The sequence below is a fragment of the Eumetopias jubatus genome, unplaced genomic scaffold (assembly GCF_037043125.1).
Source record: "Eumetopias jubatus isolate StellerSeaLion01/CBP00866 unplaced genomic scaffold, mEumJub1_p1.0 scaffold_12, whole genome shotgun sequence".
Taxonomy (NCBI): domain Eukaryota; kingdom Metazoa; phylum Chordata; class Mammalia; order Carnivora; family Otariidae; genus Eumetopias; species Eumetopias jubatus.
In genome coordinates this window covers 93,479,638-93,489,387 of record NW_028274818.1, presented here as the reverse complement: position 1 = coordinate 93,489,387, position 9,750 = coordinate 93,479,638, and positions in this window count along the sequence as shown.

Below are 9,750 nucleotides of genomic sequence, written 5' to 3'. Positions count from 1 at the left end.
AGAAGCTGTATTTCAAATTTTGAATTTTGATCTTTTCCCGGGCTGGCGATATGTGCGATCCTCGCTTGTGATGCTGGGTAGTGGCAGCCGACCACAGCTCCCGGTCAGCCCCGCGACCACCAGGATCAACAACGGACACACAACCCTTCTGCAGCCCTACAACCAGTACAATAGTGAATCAATTACATGAGATACTCCACACTCTATTGTAAAATAGACTGTGTTTGCTGACTTTGCCCAACTGCAGGCGGATGTAAGTTGAGCACATTTAAGGGAAGCTAGGCTAAGCAATGGTTTTCGGTAGGTTAGGTGTACTACATGCATTTTCGACTTAAGATAGTTTCAACTTATGATGGGTTTATCAGGACATAACCCTGTCATAAGTCAGGGAAAGATCAGTACATACCCTTTGGAGTTCAAAGTGAACATCCATATACACTCTGAGACTATCTCATCACTACCAGTGATGTTTGTGGCCCACGCTCAAGGAAATGCTGACATGGTGGTTAATAGCGTGGGCTGTGCAGGCCGAGAAACCTGGCCTTCAGGTCCCAGCTCTGCCATTCATGAATTCATGATCTCAGGCAATTATCTTCACCTTTCTGCACCTCAGTTTACTGGTCGGTCAAATGTGGGTAACCATAGTACCAACACGTCATAAGGTGGTTGTGGAAACTACATGAGCTCTTGGGAAGGCGTGGTCAGCAATCAGTAGATGTTAGCTTTGTCCATGCTGTGGCTGGAATCCTGCCTTTATTTTTATTTTTATTTATTTATTTTTAAAGATTTTATTTATTTTTTTGTCGGAGAGAGAGAGCACAAGCAGGGGGAACGGCAGGCAGAGCAGGTGGAGGGAGAAGCAGGCTCTCTGCCAAGCAAGCAGCCCGCTGTGGGACTCGATCCTAAGACCCTGCGATCATGACCCGAGCCGAAGGCAGACACTTAACCGACTGAGCCACCCAGGCGTCCCTGCCTTTATTTTTATACTGCATTATGCCAATGGTTCTCAAACTTGAGTGTGCCCCAGAGGGCTGGTGAAAATACAGATTTCTGGGCCCACCGCCAGGGCTGTGATTGAGGAAGTGTGGGGTGGGGACCAAGAATATGCTTTCCTATCATACACCCAGATGATACTGCTGCTGCTATTCTTGGGACCACCCTTGGAGAACCACTGAATTATGCTTTCCCTTTTTAAGACATTCTTTATAGGGACTTGTATCTAGGATACGTAAAGAACTCTTACAACTAAAAAAAAAAAAAAAAACTTGGGGACCCCCCCAACACTGGGCCCAACGTCATTCTTTTGCATGTAGATATCCAGTTGTCCCTGCACCATTTGTTGAAAAGACTCCCTATAGATATGTTTTAGAAAATCAGTTGTTGAAAAAAAAAAGGAGAAAATCAGTTGTTGAAAATCAGTTGACTGCAAATGTGGGGATTTATTTCTGGACTCTCAGTTCAGTTCCATTGATCTACATGTTTATTCTTATGCTAGTACAACACCATCTTGATTTCTGTGGTTTTGTACTGAGTTTTTGAAATTGGGAAGTGTGAACCCTCCAACTTTGTTCTTTTTCCAGAATGTTTTATGAATTTTAGGATGAACTTGTCAATTTCTACAAAGAAGCCAGTTGCAATTTTGATAGGGATTGCATTGAACCTGTAGATCAGTTTTGGAAGTACTGCCAACTTAACATTAACTCTTTTGATCCATGAACATGGGATGCCTTTCCTCTTATTTAGATCTTTATTTTCTTCCAAGAATGCTTTCTAGTTTCAGAGTATACATTTTGTACTTCTTTTGTTAAATTTATTTCTAATCATTTTATTCTTTTTGGTGCTTTTGTAAGTGAAATTGTTTTGTTTTTTAGAGGGGGGTAGGGGCAGAGGGAGAAAGAGAAGGAGAACCTTAAGCTGACTCCATGTCCAACATGGAGCCCGATGTGGGGTCTCGATCTGAGATCATGATCTGAGCCAAAATCAAGAGTCGGACACTTAACTGACTGAGCAGCCCAGGCACCCCAGTAGAATTGTTTTCTTAATTTCCTTTTTGGATTGGCCTTTATAAATGTATAAAAATGCCAATTGCTTTTTGTCTATTGACCTATTACCCTCCAACCTTGCCAAACTCATTATTATTTCCAATAGGTTTGTGGTAAATTCCATAGGATTTTCTATATACAAGTTCTGTCCTCTGCAAACCTATCTAATCTAGATGTCTTTTATTTGACTTTTTTGCTGAATTGCCTTAGCTAGAACCTCTAGTACAACACTGAATAGAAGTTGTGAGAGTAGACTTCCCTGTCTTGTTCCTGATTTTAGGGGAAAGGCTTTCAATCTTTCATCATTAAGTATGATGTTAGCTGTGGATTTTTTGTAGATGTCCTATATACCATATTGAGGAAGTTCCCTTCTGTTCCTAGTTTGTAATGTGTTTTTATCATGAAGATGTTTTGCATGTTGTCAAATCCTTTTTTTTTTTTTTTGCATCTATTGAGATGATCGTGTGGTTTTTGTCTTTTATTTTATTGACACGGTGCCTTACATTAATTCATTTTCATATGCTAGCCCAACTTTGCATTCCTAATAAATCTCACTTGGTCATGGTTTGTGTATTAAATTTTCTAGTATTTTGTTGAGGATCTTTGTGTCTCTATTCATAAGAGATACTGGTCTGAAGTTTTCTCAGGTCACTTTTTGTCTGGTTTTGGTATCAGGGTAATGCTGACCTCATAGAATGAGTTGGGAAGTAGTCCCTCTTCTATTTTTTGAAAGAGTTTGTGAAGAACTGGTGTTAATTCTTTAAGTAGTTGCAGAATTATTAACCAGTGGAACCATCTGGACCTGGGCTTTTCTCTGCGGGTAGTTTTTGCTACGTGTGGTTTTTAAGCATTTGAGATGTGGCTAGTATGCTGAGAAACTGGACTTTTAATTTCATTTAATATATGACAAGCTACAGATGACTATTGTTGACCATATTGGACAGAACAGGTCTTGGATGGTGGTTCTCAATAGGGTGGCACTGCCCCCTATGGTCATTTTGGAAGTTTGTGGGGGTTTTGAATTTCACTATGAATGAAGGCATCGCCCTTACAGGGTGAGGGCCAATTTTCTATGCCTGAGTGGCTTCTCAGTGTCCCCACCAGACATCTAACAATATGTGCCAGGAATCTAACTTCATTTTACATGTGAATTCAAGATATATCTTGCTTGCTTTTATTTCTTTTTAAGATTTTATTTATTTGTCAGAGAGAGAGAAAGAGAGAAAGCACAAGCAGGGGGAGCGGCAGGCAAAGGGAGAAGCAGGCTTCCTGCTGAGCAAGGAGCCTGATGTGGTACTCGATCCCAGGACCCTGAGATCATGACCTGAGCCGAAGGCAGTCGCTTAACCAACTGAGCCACCCAGGTGTCCCTCTTGCTTGCTTTTAACATACACTGAAATTTCCAGGAATTCAACTATTATGTACATTGAAAGAAGATTGTGTTTTGTTTTGTTTTGATCTTAACCAAGAGCTGTTTACTGTATTTGGAAAATCCCTTCACTGAAGGCAACACTCACAGTAAAACCTATTGTTTTTGGCTGCCATTGTAGCTGCCTTGTTCACTGTGATTCTAAATCATGTAAAAAGGCTGAGTATATATACACACACCTCTTTCAAAATACCAAATACAAAGAAAAAAGTTCAGGGCGCCTGGGTGGCTCAGTTGGTTAAGCGACTGCCTTCGGCTCAGGTCATGATCCTGGAGTCCCGGGATGGAGTCCCGCATCGGGCTCCCTGCTCAGCAGGGAGTCTGCTTCTCCCTCTGACCCTCTTCCCTCTCGTGCTCTCTATCTCTCATTCTTTCTCTTTCAAATAAATAAATAAAAGCTTTAAAAAAAAAGAAAAAAGTTCAATATTTGTTCATATTACAATTGTCTTCTTATAAATCCAAACTACGTCATTGCAAGTAGCTGCAAATCTCTATTTCTTTATATTTCCTAGGGAAATCACACCTTAGCATTTACATATTTAAGTACATGTTTGTTTTTTATCTATTATTTATTATTTTTTTAAAGATTTTATTTATTTATTTGACAGAGAGAGACACAGCAAGAGAGAGAACACAAGCAGGGAGGAATGGGAGAGGGAGAAGCAGGCTTCCTGCTGAGCAGGGAGCCCGACGTGGGGCTCGATTCCAGGACCCTGGGATCATGACCTGAGCCGAAGGCAGACACCCAACCATCTGAGCCACCCAGGCGCCCCATAAGTACATGTTTGTTTTTTAAAGATTTTACTTATTTATTTGAGAGAGAGCGAGAGAGAGCAAGCAAGAGAGAGCACGAACATGGGGGAAGGGGCAGAGGGAGAGGGAAAAGCGGACTCCCCACTGAGCAGGGAGCTCGAACCCAGGACCCTGGGATCATGACCTGAGCCGAAGGCAGACACTTAACTGACTGAGCCACCCAGGTGTCCAGTACATGTTTTAAATAAAGGATATTTTCTTTTTTCTCCTTTATAAATAAAGTTAGAATGTAGCAGTATTTACTGAAGCTGAATATATACTTACTCTATGGTCTAGCTATCTCACCCAAGAAGGTAACTATTTATGTCCACAAAAAGACTGGTATAAAAATGTTGATAAAAGCTTTACTCACAATAGCCCCAGGCTAGGTACCACCCAAATTAACAGGAGAGTTAATACATTATGGCATAGTTACATGATTAAAGAGTATTCAGCAATCATAAGAGGAGGAACCACCAGTTCATGTAAAAACATGGGTGAATCTCACAGGCTTCTGAAAGAGGCCAGACACAAAAAAGGAAATACATCATAATTCTATGTATCCGAATCTCAAGAAGAGGCAAAACTAACAGATGATGGTACAAGTGAAAACAGTTGGTATGCTTTGCTGTCTGTATGTTGCCTTTCCTTTCAGTAGCAATCAAAACAGCAACACATGATTGAACCCAAACTGCATGAAATGCACTGAGGGAGATATTAAGATGTGTAAAGATATTATCCCTGTTTTCAAGGAGCTCGGGGGCTATTTGGGAAAATAAAACACACACAGAGTAAAAAAAAAAAATTGTGTGTGTTGGAAGGTTATATTATCTATGAATTTCATAAAGTGTCTCAAGATATTTGTTTTAAAAATGGGGCACTGGATCACCCAGCCACCCCATCCCTCCCACCCCCCACCACTCCAGCAACCCTCAGTTTGTTTCCTGAGATTAAGAATTCCTCCTATCAGTGAGGTTATATGATACATGTCTTTCTCTGATGGACTTATTTCGCTCAGCATAACACCCTCCAATCCAACCACGTCGTTGCAAATGGCAAGATTTCATTCCTTTTGATGGCTGCGTAATAATCACAGATCTGTACCTCTGAAACAAATAATACAATATATGTTAAAAAAAAAAAAAAAGAAGATAGCAGGAGGGGAAGAATGAAGGGGGGGAATCGGAGGGGGAGATGAACCATGAGAGACGATGGACTCTGAAAAACAAACTGAGGGTTCTAGAGGGGACGGGGGGTGGGGGGATGGGTTAGCCTGGTGATGGGTATTAAAGAGGGCACGTTCTGCGTGGAGCACTGGGTGTTACACGCAAACAATGAATCATGGAACACTACATCAAAAACTAATGATGTAATGTATGGTGATTAACAAAACATAATAATAAAAAAAGGGGGGGCACTGGATCTACCAGAACTGAGGCCTCCATGGCTGGAGTTGAGTGAAGAAGAGAGAGCATGGTACCTAGGATTTAGTCCCGGGGAGGAGTCCTAATTCCACCCTTCTCCTTCCCCCATGCTCGGTCCTCTGCCTCCTTCCAGTCCACTCCCCTCTTTCAATGACAATGTATCCCGCTTTGGTCAACATTAGAAAATAAAACAGTGTATCCAGAAGAGTCTCCTGTGGCCTTTGAATTAGAGGATCTGGTTTTGGGACCTCACTCTGTCACTAGCTCAGCCACCATGTGCTCGTTCAGAATTGTGGTTTTCTCATCTGTAGAATGAAATTAGTAGTAGCTGCTTGGCCTGCCTACCTGCAAGTTTGTCATGACTTTCAAATGCCTTTATGCATTTGGAGTTGCTGTTCAAATTGCAGCAATGACTGACACCTTTCAGCTTGCTGGTTGCATGATTACAGGCATTCAGAGAGAAGCAGTTGGTCAAGGGAAATGTGACGCCCACATGCACCATGGGCACCAGACTGATCAAAGCTCCGCCAGTGTGTGCTTCCTGCTCTGGGACCATTAAGGACCCCATCAAAATCTAGGCATTAACAAAATGCACCTATTAAAAACACCCATGTCACGCTTGGCTCCAGTTATGAAGCCTAGTTATCCTCATAAAGGAAAACATTCTCAGGTTTTCTTTACTTTGCTGCCCTCATTCCCATCCCTCCTATTCACAAGATTAAGTTGTTTTAACTCAAAAAATTGTCAGGGTCTAGCTTTGAAACAGCAAAGCTCTCAAGAGTTCTGATGGCTATGAAATGATGTTTGGGTTGGAATACAGTGTAGCCGTGTGATCTTGGGCAGGTCACTTGACCTCATAGGTGTCAACATCCTCTTTTCCAAAGGGCTGCTGTGAAGATTTAAAAGAGGCATTCATCAAGAGGAGTCTCAGGAAATGCATTTTATGGTTCGTAATATAATGGTACAATAGTCTGCCATTAAAAAGAATGAGACAGGTCCATATGCCTTATAAAAAGAGCTGCAAGATATGTGAATAATGAAGGAAGACCCAGAAGAGGACAAAAGAATGCTATGATTTGTGTAACACAAAAGGTGGGGATATACATATATTCCATCTCTCTATTGATACATCTCTCTGTATAAATGTGGATACATAAAAAGATATAGATGTAAGTACATATGTATACTATAAGGGTTATATCAATAAGGATCTATCAGATACCTAGCTATCTATATATCCTTATTGATATAACCCATATACACACATATGCACACATGTATCTGTATCCTTTTATGAATTTTAGCTCTGTATATACAGAGAAACATGTGGAAGATTAACACTGCAAACTGATAATTATGTTTGCCTCTGGGGAGAGAAGCTGAGGAACCGGGGGTCAGGGGTGGGGAACCGATTTCTTTTTTCCTGTATATTCTTCTGTAACGTTTACATTTTGTAATGTACATTTAATTAATGTGATTATATTTTGCAATCGTGTACATGTATTAAGAGAAAGATCGGGGCGCCTGGGTGGCTCAGTCGGTTGGGCGTTTGCCTTCGGCTCAGGTCATGATCCCAGGGTCCTGGGATCGAGCCCCGCATCGGGCTCCCTACTCAGCAAGAAGCCTGCTTCTCCCTCTCCCACTCCCCCTGCTTGTGTTCCCTCTCTCGCTGTGTCTCTCTCTGTCAAATAAATAAATAAAATCTTAAAAAAAAAAAAAAGAAAGATCGTCCATGTGGAAGGGCTTGGCACACACTAATATTTTGCCGTGAAAATATTTGTGGATGTACCGTGAACCTTCTTCATTAAGACCTCCATTTACCTAGGAGGTCCTGAGTGTGTTTTTAATTTTTCTTTAAAAAAAAAGCTGCATCAAATGTGACATGTATCATATTAAGGTGTAACAACACTGGGTGGATTGTGGGTACATGGATGCTCATTACAATAGTCTTTATTCTTGGGGCGCCTGGATGGCTCTCTCGGTTAAGGGTCCTGGAATCGAGCCCCGTGTGTCGGGCTCCTTGTTTGGCGGGGAGCCTGCTTTTCCTTCTCCCTCTGCCTGCCTCTCTCCCTGCTTGTGCTCTCTCTCTCTCTCTGTCAAATAAATAAGTTAATAAAAATCTTTATATAAGAAAAGAATAGTCTTTATTCTTGTCTCTATGCTTGAAATTTTTATAATAAAAAACGAAATTTAAGAAGCCCACTGGGTAGTAACTGGAGGGGGATACAAGAGTGGAACTTGGGCGTGGGGGGAATCTGGTCATGTCCTGTTTTTGATGTGAGTGCTGGTTATCCAGGTGTGCTAGCTTTATGAAACTCATCAAGCTGTACACTTGTGACCTGTCACTCGTCTGAACCTATGTTACACTTCAATTAAAAAGTTCACTAAAAAAGCCACCTCGCTGTTAAATTGAAATTTTTCATAATGACTTAGTAAGGGATTGGTAAAAAATGAGTGCAATACGATTTTTTTTTTTTTGCAACTTATCATGGTCTTGGGAGTAACGGGAAGCCACCCTAAAATCAGTAGCTTTCCTTTAGCGTGAATTTACATTTCTTCATCTCCAGGGACATTGATTTTTATCTCACTCAGCCTCTTTTTCCCTTTACCTCAGGCTCCCTTGGCAATTTCTGCGCATTCCATCTCTGTTCGGGGAGGTGAAGAGGTTGGTGTCAGAATCAAGTGGATCTGTGGGGAGAGAGGGAAGGAGGGAGGGAAGGAAGGGAGACAGAGAGAAGGGGAAGGGAAAAGAAAAGAGGTGACAGGCCAAGACATGTGGAGAGGCCCTGCCACATTCTAACCCCGATGTACCAGCCACTGACTGTGCCCTGAGCTTTCCTGTCTCCAGGATTTTCACTCTGTTTTGTCTACCCAAAGTGGCCTCCTTCTTTCCCTTCAGTCTCCTAATTCCTACTTTTCTTTCAGGCGAACACTGTGCCTCCAATCTAAACTCAAGCCCAGACATGCAGCAAATACTGAATGACTGGAACTACCTTTAAAAATGTAAAACAGTCCCTGTGCTGCTAAAACCCCTGCTGATGGTTTCTTCAACCCACCTGGATCTAAATCCACAGGCCTATAAGGACTTGCATGATCTAATATTGTCTACTTCTATACTATTAATGCCTGCTCACTTTCACTGATAGCACACCGGCATTCTCTTTATTCCCAGAACCTGGCCGAGTTCATTTCTGCCTCAGGGCCTTTACACTTGCTGTTTCCCTTTCCTAGAAGAAGAGTTGGGAATGCTCTTTCCCTAGAAGACCATCCGCATGGCTCCCTTCTTTCTGTCATTTGGATCTCAACTCAAATGTCACCTCTTCAGAGGTCTGCCCTTCCTATCCAAAATAATCTTCCCATCTAACCAGTTACTTTAAAATCTTTACGGTGCTTATTACTATCTGAAATTATCTGTTTACTTGTTAATTTATGCCACTACAATAGAATATGAGTTCCTTGTGAAGTCAGGGACCATTTCTGTCTTATTCACTGATGTATTCAGTGCCTAGGACACTGCTGGTTCATAATAAAACGTTGGTAAATCAGTATTTGTGGAACAGTGAGTGAATACTAGCTAATTATTATATGTTTATTTTGTACAAGGCACTGCCCTAAAAGCTTCACATATACTAAGTCATTTAACTCTCATACATCCTGTGATGTAGGTGCCATTTTTGTCATTTTATAGTTGGGGAGAAAGAAGCACAGAGAGGTTAGGAAATTTGCCTAAATTCACACAAAGTGGCGGAGCCAAGATTTGAATCCAAAGTCTGATTCGAAGTTTACCCTAAGCCTAGCTCCAAAATCTAGCAGCTCATCAGCGTTACGTGGGTGCTTTAAAAAAAAGTAAACTCCTGGCCCTGAAATTCTGATTCCGCAGGTGGTGGGTGAGGCTCGGTATCTGCGAGTAACAAAACGTGGAGAGTCGGTTTTCTCCAGGCTCCGCCCGGCCCGCCAAGGTTACGTCAGGCCTGTCCCGCCCCTGCGTGGCGCGAAGACCACTGGGAGTTGTAGTCGCTGGCATAGTTCGTCACCGTCTCCCGGAAGTGACGTAGAGGTCCCA